Source organism: Theropithecus gelada, chromosome 16, assembly GCF_003255815.1.
Source record: "Theropithecus gelada isolate Dixy chromosome 16, Tgel_1.0, whole genome shotgun sequence".
NCBI lineage: Eukaryota > Metazoa > Chordata > Mammalia > Primates > Cercopithecidae > Theropithecus > Theropithecus gelada.
Genome location: NC_037684.1, coordinates 28,494,385 through 28,504,775, shown reverse-complemented (window position 1 = coordinate 28,504,775; position 10,391 = coordinate 28,494,385). Strand labels below are relative to the sequence as shown.

Genomic DNA, 10,391 nt, shown 5'->3' with positions numbered 1-10,391 from the left:
AAAAAGAATTTTAAGGAAGGGATGCTTTTTTAATTCACCCAGTGTTGCTACTTGGGCTAGTGTTGGGCCTGGCTTGACCCTCTGTGAAGTCCTATTGATGCCCCTATTCCCCCAACCTTGCCCAATCCTGCCCAAATTGAGAAGAGCCCTGCAGTAGCATTTGGAGCAAAGATCCATCTCCTAGGTTCCCTTTCAGGACCCCCCTAATTCCCACCCATCCTCCCCTACAAAGGTTTCTGCTGTACTGGAGCTGGTTTCAGGATAAGGGTACCTGTCCAGGAATAATCAGTAACCCACTGTGGTTGGTTTGTTTGTTTGTTTGTTTTTGTCTTGGCCTGGAAAGCTGCAGGTCAACCAAGCTGAAATGCAGTTCAGAGACCCCCTTCCTGCTTCCCCAGGACAGGAGTCTTTCAGCCTCATGGGGGTTGGGCTACCTCCTACTTCCTGCAAGTGCAGACTGAGAGATGATTGCAGGGAGATTGGGACTGGCAGCCGGACCTGCAGGACAGACCAAAAAGTTGCAAACTGACGGCACCTACTGGCAACCATCAAGACTGCAGAAGGGCTGGAAAGTGATGGGGCCAAGATTCTGGGGTTCTCTCCATTCCATCTCAGAGATGAAGTGGGGACCCTTTTGCCCCATATGCCTTGGAGAAGGGCAAACAGAACCAGCTTCCTCAAGTCCCTGGGGAAGCCCAGCCTGTGCCTGATTCAGAAAACTGCCCCCAGGCCAGGCACGGTGGCTCACGCTTGTAATTCTAGCACTTTGGGAGGCCAAGGCAGGCGCATCATGAGGTAAGGAGATCGAGACCATCGTAGCTAACATGGTGAAACCTCATCTCTACTAAAGACACAAAAAATTAGCCGGGCGTGGTGGCACGCGCCTGTAGTCCCAGCTACTGGGGAGGCTGAGGCACGAGAATCGCTTGAACCTGGAAGGCGGAAGTTGCAGTGAGCTGAGATTGCGCCACTGCACTCCAGCCTGGTCGACAGAGCAAGACTCCATTTCAAAAAAGAAAAAAAAAGAAAGAAAGAAAAGAGAAAAGAAGAAAAGGAAAGAAAACTGCCCCCACCCCATCATCACTGGACCCTGTTCTACCACCAACTTGTGTGAACTTGGAGTTTGACTCATCTTAGCTGTAACATGAAGGCAGAGCATCTCCACCCATCCTACCTCATGAAGCTCTTGTGAGAATAAAATAGAATGGAAAAGAATAGTTCTGCTCCCAATGCCAGACATGTCCCCTGGTCAGCAAACCCAAGAGGAGAAAAGGTGCCGGGACATGGAGGCAGGAGTGCAGGAGAGGCTGGACAATGTCATGCAGCATGCCTGGGATGAAGCGTGAGTGCAGGTGAGTGTGGGAATCTGGAAAGGCTGCCAGACAAGACATTCCCACACCTCAACCCCAGCCCCTCAGTCCATCCTCTGGTGTCCCTCTACCCCTCATCATTGGGTTAATTCCAAGGAGGCAGGAAGATGCACAGGAAGAGGCCTTCCAAGCTCCTCCCACCATTCATGCAACACACATTTACTGAATACCTAATATGCACAGGCTTTATGCTACATACCAGGGATGCAGAGATGACCAAGATCATCCCCTGTCCTCAAGGAGCTCACTGCCTAATGAGGGAAGATAGTATGTAAATAAAATAAATCTGAGAAGTGTGCAGGTGCCCTGGGAGATGTTCATATGGGGCACAGTGGGGATCCAGAGCCACAGGTGGTCAGTTCTACATTCAGGGCATACAGGCTGAAAGCCTTCATTAGAGATGATCCTTTTTCACAAGATGGCACTGAAGGCGAAGAAGGAAGCTCCTGCCCCTTCTAAAGCCGAACTTAAGAAGGTAGTGTTGAAAGGTGTCCACAGCCACACAAAAAAAAGATCCGCAGGTCACCCACCTTGCGGTGGCCTAAGACACTGCAACTCCAGAGGCAGCCCAAATATCCTCGGAAGACTCCCCCAGGAGAAACAAGCTTGACTACTATGCCATCACCAAGTTTCTGCTGACCACTGAGTCCGCCATGAAGATAGAAGACAACAACACACTTGTGTTCATTGTGGATGTTAAAACCAACAAGCACCAGATCAAACAGGCTATGAAGAAGCTCTATGACATTGATGTGGCCCAGGTCAACACCCTGATTCAGCCTGATGGAGAGAAGGCATATGTTGGACTGGCTCCTGATTACGATGCTTTGGATGTTGCCAACAAAATTGGGATCATCTAAACTGAATCCAGCTGGCTAATTCTAAATATATGTGTATCTTTTCACCATAAAAAAATTAAAAGAGAGAGATGATCCTTGAGCCAATGGCCCTCCGTGCTACAAGAATCAGCACAGTGCGAGCGTCAGGATGACCTGGATTCTGACCCCAGCTGTGCTCACTAGGCTCACTGGGCTCACTAGGAAACCTAAAACAAGTTGCTTTAGCTCTCTGAGCTTTAGGCCTTATCTGGAAAATGGGACTTTGCAGCAAGAAAGAGAGAGAGACCTATCGAAAGTGCCTGGCACGTAGTAAGCACCAAGTGTTTGCTCCCTCCTACCCCTCTTCTGCTGGGAACTGTAACTTCTCCACATGGCTAAGAGTCCCTGGTGGCAAGACCTGTGTCTCCCCCACTGAACTAGAGGCTCTCGGAAGACTGGATTTAGTGTCCGCCTTCAGCCTGCAAGTGTCGTGTCTGGGAGAGGCTATATAAAGAGCATGGGGCCAGGCACGGTGGCTCACATCTGTAATCCCAGCACTTTGGGAGGCCAAGGCAGGTGGATTGCTTGAGCACAGGAGTTCAAGGCCAGCCTGGGCAACATGGCAAAACATTGTCTCTGCAAAAAAAAATACAAAATCTAGTCAGGCGTGGTGGCATGCACCTATGGTCCTAGCTACTCGGGAGGCTGAGGTAGCAGAATCACTTGAGCCCAGGAAGTCAAGGTTGCAGTGAGCCAAGATAGCTTACTGCACTCCAGCCTGGGCAACAGAGTGAAACCCTGTCTCAAAAAAAAAAAAAATTAGCCAGCTATGGTAGCATGTGCCTATAGTCCTAGCTATTCAGGAGGCTGAAGCAGGAGGATCCCTTGAGCCCAAGGGTTCAAGGCTGCAGTGAACTATGAGTGCCACTGCATCCCAGCCTGGAGAACAGAAAGAGACCTGGTCTTTTAAAAATAAAATATAAAATTGTTTCTAAAAAGAGCAGCCAGGCGCAGTGGCTCACGCCTGTAATCCCAGCACTTTGGGAGCTCTGACTAGGACCCTCTCCAAGGCAGAAATCTGGCCCTCCTTCCCTGACATCTTTCTCAGCCCAGGGCTCTACCAGAAAATGAAACCTCCTCTCCCACAGCATCATTGTCTGCCCCTGCCTCCTGGGTACCCTAAGGACTGGGAAGACACTCCTCCTGATGAATGGATGAAGAAAATGACTACTCCCTCCCAGCCTCCTCTACCTCCCACCCTAGCCAGCTTGTTACTTAGAAGGTCTCACTGGCTTCCTTGTTTGTACAATTTCCAACCTCTGCAGCGTTCAGGCTGGGCGTCTTAGAGAATAGATAGGAAGAGGCCGGGTGAGGTGGCTCACGCCTGTAATCCCAGCACTTTGGGAGGCCAAGGCGGGCGGATCATTTGAGGTTAGGGGTTCGAGACCAGCCTGGCCAATATGGTGAAATCCCATCTCTACTAAAAATACAAAAATTAGTCAAGCATGGTGGCAGGTGCCTATAATCTCAGCTACTCAGGAGGCTGAGGCACAAAAATTGCTTGAACCTGAGCAGCAGAGGTTGCAGTGAGCAGAGAGAGCACCACTGCACTGCAGCCTGGGCAACAGAGCAAGACTCCGTCTCAAAAAAAAAAAAAAAAAGAGAGAGACAGAATAGATAGGAAAAAAGCAAGCTCAGTTCTCAGGGGGAAAGACACAGTTCTGCCCTGAGGGAACCCCTGAGTTAATGGGCTTGCCCTAGGGATCATCTTGTCTGATTGAGTAGGCAAACCTTATGTAATAATGAAAGTTAAGCCAGGCGTGGTGGCTCATGCCTGTAATCCCAGCACTTTAGGAGGCCCAGGCAAGTGGATCACTTGAGGTCAGGAGATCGAGACCATCCTGGCTAACATGGTGAAACCCCGTCTCTACTAAAATTACAAATAATTAGCCGGGCATGGTGGCAGACGCCTGTAGTCCCAGCTTCTCAAGAGGCTGAGACAGGACAGTAGAATGGCGTGAACCTGGAGGCAGAGTGGCCGAGTGCAGTGGCTCACGCCTGTAATCCCAGCACTTTGGGAGGCCGAGGAAGGTGGATCACGAGGTCAGGAGATCAAGACCATCCTGGCTAACAGGGTGAAACCCCATCTCTACTAAAAATACAAGAAATTAGCCGGGCATGGTGGTGGGCACCTGTAATCCCAGCTACTCGGGAGGCCGAGGCAGGAGAATGGCGTGAACCCAGGAGGCAGAGCTTGCAGGGAGCCAAGATCGCACTCCAGCCTGGGTGATAGAGTGAGACTCCGTCTCAAAAAAAAAAAAAAAATTGACGTGTAAGATCTCAATTCCTGATCTATTGGATGTTCTACTGTACACACTGCTTCCTCAAAGCCAAGGGAATTAATCCTTAATGGTATATATTATATATATGTTATATATATCATATATCATATATCAATCATATATAATATCAGATATATATATCATATATTTTATATATATATATGAGTTTATTAAGGAATATTAAACTCACATGATCACAAGGTCCCACAATAGTCCATCTGCAAGCTGAGGAGAAAGGAAGTCAGTTCGAGTCCCAAAGCTGAAGAACTTGGAGTCCAATGTTTGAGGGCAGGAAGCATCCAGCCTGGGAGAAAGATGTAGGCTGGGAGGCTAAGCCAGTCTAGTATTTTCACATTCTTCTGCCTGCTTTTATCCTAGCCGCACTGGCAGTTGATTAGATTGTGTCCACCCAGATTAAGGGTGGGTCTGCCTTTCCCAGCCCACTGACTCAAATGTTAATCTCCTTTGGCAACACCCTCACGGACATACCCAGGATCAATACTTTGCATCTTTCAATCCAATCAAGTTGACACTCAGTACTAACCATCACAAGGAGGTAAAAGAGAAAGAGGAAAGGGCAGCCATGAAGAAAGGGACACAGGCCTCTTCTGTTCTCTCAGGGAGACCCACCTGAGCATAGATCACCTTTTCAGATGGACTAGAGGCTCCAGGAGGCCCCTCCAAGCCTCTCCCACTATGCAAGCCTTGCTCTCTCTTCTACCCTATATTTGGAAGGGGGGTAGAATACTGGATAAGATGAGCTCTCCAGCCCCTGGAGAACCCCCCAGGGGGAGATCCTAGGGGAGTGAGGTACAGGCTCAGTGAGCCAATAGGCATTACTGAGCATCTATTAAGCTTCAGTTTCTGACCACACAGGGTTGTGTAGGACACAGTGTCAACCAAGTAGGCAGCATTTGTTGTAGGAAAACATGTAGGGAAGGATGGGGGATGGGGTGCTAAAGAAAGAGAAGGAAGGAAGAGACTGAAGAAACAAAGGGAAGGGGAAGAAAGAAAGACGCAGTTGTTAAATCTTTTTTTTTTTTTTTTTTTTTTTGAGACGGAGTCTCACTCTGTCGCCCAGGCTGGAGTCCAGTGGTGGCATGAACTGCAACCTCTGCCTCCCAAGTTCAAGCTATTCTCATGTCTCAGCCTCCCAAATAGCTGCGACTACAGGCATGTGCCACCATGCCCAGCTAATTTTTTGTATTTTTAGTAGAGATGGGGTTTTACCATGTTCGCCAGGATGGTCTCGATCTCCTGACCTCATGATCCTCCCGCCTCAGCCTCCCAAAGTGCTGGGATTACAGGTGTGAGGCACCGCGCCCGGCCGTCAGTGTCTCTTAACCCATACTCCAGTTGTGGCAATCGGACATCTAGAGAAAGGGTGGCTAAAAAGCTCAGTGATAAGTGAGCAGTCACCTGAGAGAAGTTAAAAGGGGGATGTCAAGGTTTCAGGAGGGCTTGGGACAGAGGAGTGGGTTGGCAGGGTAGGTGGCTTCTTCTCACCTATAGACCTGGCTGGCCTGGTTGTCCTTGAGGAAACCCTGGCCCAGAGGCTTCACTGGTCCTTGAACTCCATGGATTCTTAGGAGCTTGTCTGGGCTGGGCAACCCTGAAAGGCCCAGTGTCCACAGGGTTACTGGCAGCCCCTAAGTTCCTGGGCATCCAGGGTGGTCCTGGGGCCCTCATGGCCAGAGTAGACCTAAGGTCCTAGGGGTCATAGAGATCCTGGGCTGCCAGGAGGTCCAGAGGCCCAATTCTACCTTGCAACTGGAAGAAGAGGCCGGAGCGGTGGATGTGAACCACAGAAGTAGGGGTGTGTATTCGAAGTTGGGAGTCTCTTATAGGGGCAGTCAGTGGGGCCAAGCCTGGGAACCCTGCTGGGACTAGAGCATGCACACAGGAAAGGGCCCATGGCCCTGAGATCACTTAGGGAAATCCAAGATGGTCCTGGGGGTGGGGCTACTGGGTTCCAGGACCTATCCCAGCACTTGAGTGTAAATATAGAGATTGTCTCTATAGTTAGAGACAATATGGTTTCTTAGCTTGAGACTCCTGTCACCACCTTTACCCCAGACCCTTAATTCACAGGACCTTCAACCACCCTTCTACCCAAATAATGCCATCACCTGTCATTCACCCACCACCTACTTATTACCCACCCACTATTCATTCAGCCCCATCCACCATTCACCCTCCTCCCCACCCACTCACCATCCACCCATTTGTCTGCCCACTGTCAACTCACCACCCACTTCCTACCAACTGCATACCACCCACCCTCAGCTCTGGTCTAGCTGCTCCCTCCAAAGATAGTGCTAATCGGGGGCCACAGAGGGTACTGGGAGGCCAGGGTCTCTGAGGAGGGTCTGGGGGTCCCCTGAGGAGTTCCTAAGGAGCAGGGGATCTTGGGTTCCCTAAAGCTCCCTTTCACCAGGAAAGCCAGGGGCCCATTTTGTCCTGGGGCACTCCTCTGCCCCTGCTTTCCCTGCTGGAACAAATGGGGCAAGCAGTAGAGATGGAAGCAGGGAGGAGAGGGTTTTCTGTCTCACTCCAGCTCCTTAGTCTTCCGTTTGTTCACCCACCTCCCCTCCACTGCCAACCCAGGGCATCCCAAAGGCCCAGAGATTTCTCACCCAAGGTGGCACTTATTGATATTCAGGGGGCCCAGCAGGGCAGGCATATCCAGAAGGTGAGTTGGGAGCAGGATGAGATAGGCATGGAAGAGAGGTTAGAATCAGGCTGGCTTTTAGATTACTAAGTCCCACCTCCCCATTGTACAAATGGGAAAACTAAGGCCCAGAGAGAGGTGTAACCATAGATGACTGCAATGGGGCAGCAAGCTGACCTGGGGGATGCGGTGAGAAAGCCAGCGATGCCTCCTAATGTGGTGGGGAATAGGGTCACCTGAACCTGTCACTTTCTCCCTAGCTCTGACATTCCACATGAGGTCCTTGGGAGGCACTAGGGTGGGGCCAAAGAAGAGAGGAGTAGGATGGGGTAGAGTGCTGTGTGCCTCTACCCGGCATCCATCTGTTTCCCTGACCATCTCACCTTTTCAGGCTCTACACCTTCTCTCCCTCCTCTATCCCATGCCTGCTTACTTGTTTGCCTGTATAGGAGCCAGATACTGAGGGGTACACATCAGTGTGGCCTGAAAGAGCCTAATGAAACTCCCATTCATTAGTGGGAGTCAGGGTGGGAGTGGGGGCAGGGGACCAGCATTCCAAGTAGCTGACCCCCGCCTCGGACTTTGGACTCAGAACCCAGGGGTCTGACTTGAGGAACTGCAGAAACCCATCCTCCAGTCCATTGGGTGATGCTGGGAGCAAGTCTGATGGGTAGATGTGGGCTCTGAGACTTGGTCTAGCTTGACAGCTACTACCTCATTCTTTCCTCTGAGGAATGAACAAATGAATGAAGAGGAAGGGTTTGGACCGGGATCTTTGATTTCATATCTGTTTCTAAATCTCTCCCATCTCTCCAAGTTTTTCATTTCATCACATCTATTCATCCTTCTCTGCCTTTCCGTCTCCCTGTCCTGTTCCCTGTTTCAGCCCCTCCCTCTCTTGGTTTTTCGCTTGCTAGTACTCCCTCTTCTTCTCTCTATCCTTTCACTCCAAATCATCATAGAATTTTAGCATCAAAAAAGATCCAAGAGGGTCATAATAAGGACACTATCAATTTGTAACCTGCTTTCTGGTATACAAGCCTGTCATTTTTATAGACAGCCTCATTTGATCTTCCTTAACAGCCTGCCGGAGTGAAGTAGGGAATAGCATCTCCAGTTTGCAGATAAGGAAACTGAGGTTCACAGTGGTGAAGAGACAAGCCCACAGCTAATAAGGGCAGAACTGGGATCTGAACCCTTGGCTCAGACTGCAGGACCAGTGCAGACTGCCCCACAGTTTGTGCATCCCAAGCTGGGAGCAAAGCTCTTTTCCATTTCAGGCTGTCTGGCTTTCCCTGGCTTGGGGCCCAGCTTCTGCTGCTCTTTAGATCATCATGACTGGGTGGGGGTAAGGAACAGCCTGCACAGATCTCAAAGATGACTGGCTCCAAACATCAAGTCTCTGAAAATGGTGCAGGCCAAGGGAGTGAATCCAGGCTTCAGGAGAGGACACGGAGGCTCTGTGGATTAGGAGTTCCAGGCGTGATAGGCCTTGTTGCTGGGCCTACCCAGCCCTGTTCCTCTACCGTCAAGTTCTCCCCAGCCGTCACCAGTCATCTTTACCTCTCTCAGACCAAAGACAAAAGGAGACTGCAGTGATAGAGGCCCCTGGTATGGGAAGCTTGCTGGGCACTGTGGCTTCCCTCTGGGATCCTCTCCTCCCACAGCTGAGGTTAGATCTGGGGCCCGGGATGCACCCTGACTGAGGGCACCAGAACTCTTAGGTTGGTGCTACAGCTGGGCCAGCAGGGAAGACACAACCCCCTCTGGGCACACAGAATCTGGCAACTGGAGTTGGAAAGACAAGGGCTTCAGTGGGTAGCAGGACCACTGGACAGGAGGAAAAGGTGCTGATTTGGGAGAAAAGTCTCCAAGGCTCTGCTGCCTCTGGAGGTGGGGAGGGGGAGGTGCCAATTAGAGGCTGGGTGTGAATGGAACACAGGCTCTGTTGTCCTAAAAATAAGTTTGAATGACATTTAGTTGCATGTGACCTTAAGCCCATGTTTTTACTACCTCGAGCCCCATCTATAAAATGGGTTTATAGGGTTACCATGGTGATCAATGATCATAATAACAGGCATTGAGCCTTACTCCATGCCAGGCACTGTGTTTAGTGCTTTACGCACATTGTCTAAGTAGGTTTCTGCACAGCCCTATTGGGTTGGGCTGGCATTATCTCTCTTACAACTGAGGGCATTTGAGGATAAGAGGGAGGATGCCACTTTGCCAAAGTCACAGAGCTAGTAAATGGCAAATCCAGGATTCAGTGCAGGACTTTTGGCTCCAGGCTCTTAATCTCACTCACTTGGCTGGTCATGGCTAATAACTAACACTCATTGGGCACTTAATGTTTGGCAGGCAGCACTCTCAATGTTTTATGCAGATTCATTCATTTAGTCATCATAGCCACACTATAATAATATTCATTTAATACAAAGAATGAGGACACTGAGGCACAGGCTAACTTATCCCAGTTTCTGCTGCCAGGAATGCAGCCCAGGCAGGCTGACTTGAGAGCCAGCACTCTTTGAAAAACATAAACAGGAAAAGCCTTTTTTTTTTCCAGTAAAAATGGAAGTATAACATGCATACAGAAAAGTGCAGAAATGAGAAATGTCTAGCTTAATAAATGTTCACTTAGTGAGGTTGTAACTAAATAATACTACCTGTACCCCAAAAGGCTACCTCCACTCCTCTCCCCACATGTAAACTTTATCCTGATTTCTAAAAACATAGATTAGTTGTCTTAGTCTGTTTTCTACTCTTATAACAGAATACCACAGACTGGGTAATTTATAAACAATAAAAGTTTATTTGGCATATGGTTTTGGAGGCTGCAAAGTCCAAGAGCATTGGACCGGGATCTGGCAAGGGTCCTCCCATGGTGGAAGGCAGAAGGGCAGAAGCAAGAAGTGTGTGAGACAGAGAAGGAGGCCAAACTTCATCTTTTTTTTTTTTTTCTTTTTGAGATGGAATCTTGCTGTCACCCAGGCTAGAGTGCAGTGGCATGATCTCAGCTCACTGCAACCTCCATCTCTAGGATTCAAGTGATCCTCCTGCCTCAGCCTCCCAAGCAGCTGGGACTACAGGCATGTGCCACCATGCCTGGCTAATTTTTGTACTTTTAGTAGAGACGGGTTTCGCCATGTTGGCCAGGCTGGTCTCGAACTCCTGACCTCAGCTGATCCAC

The 10,391-nt window shown here is 49.7% G+C and overlaps 1 pseudogene; it reads left to right on the top strand.

Annotated features, from left to right (window-relative positions):
- The first annotated feature begins 1,788 nt into the window (after positions 1 to 1,788).
- On the top strand, positions 1,789 to 2,230 carry LOC112610071 (annotated as a pseudogene).
- The last annotated feature ends 8,161 nt before the right edge of the window (positions 2,231 to 10,391 follow it).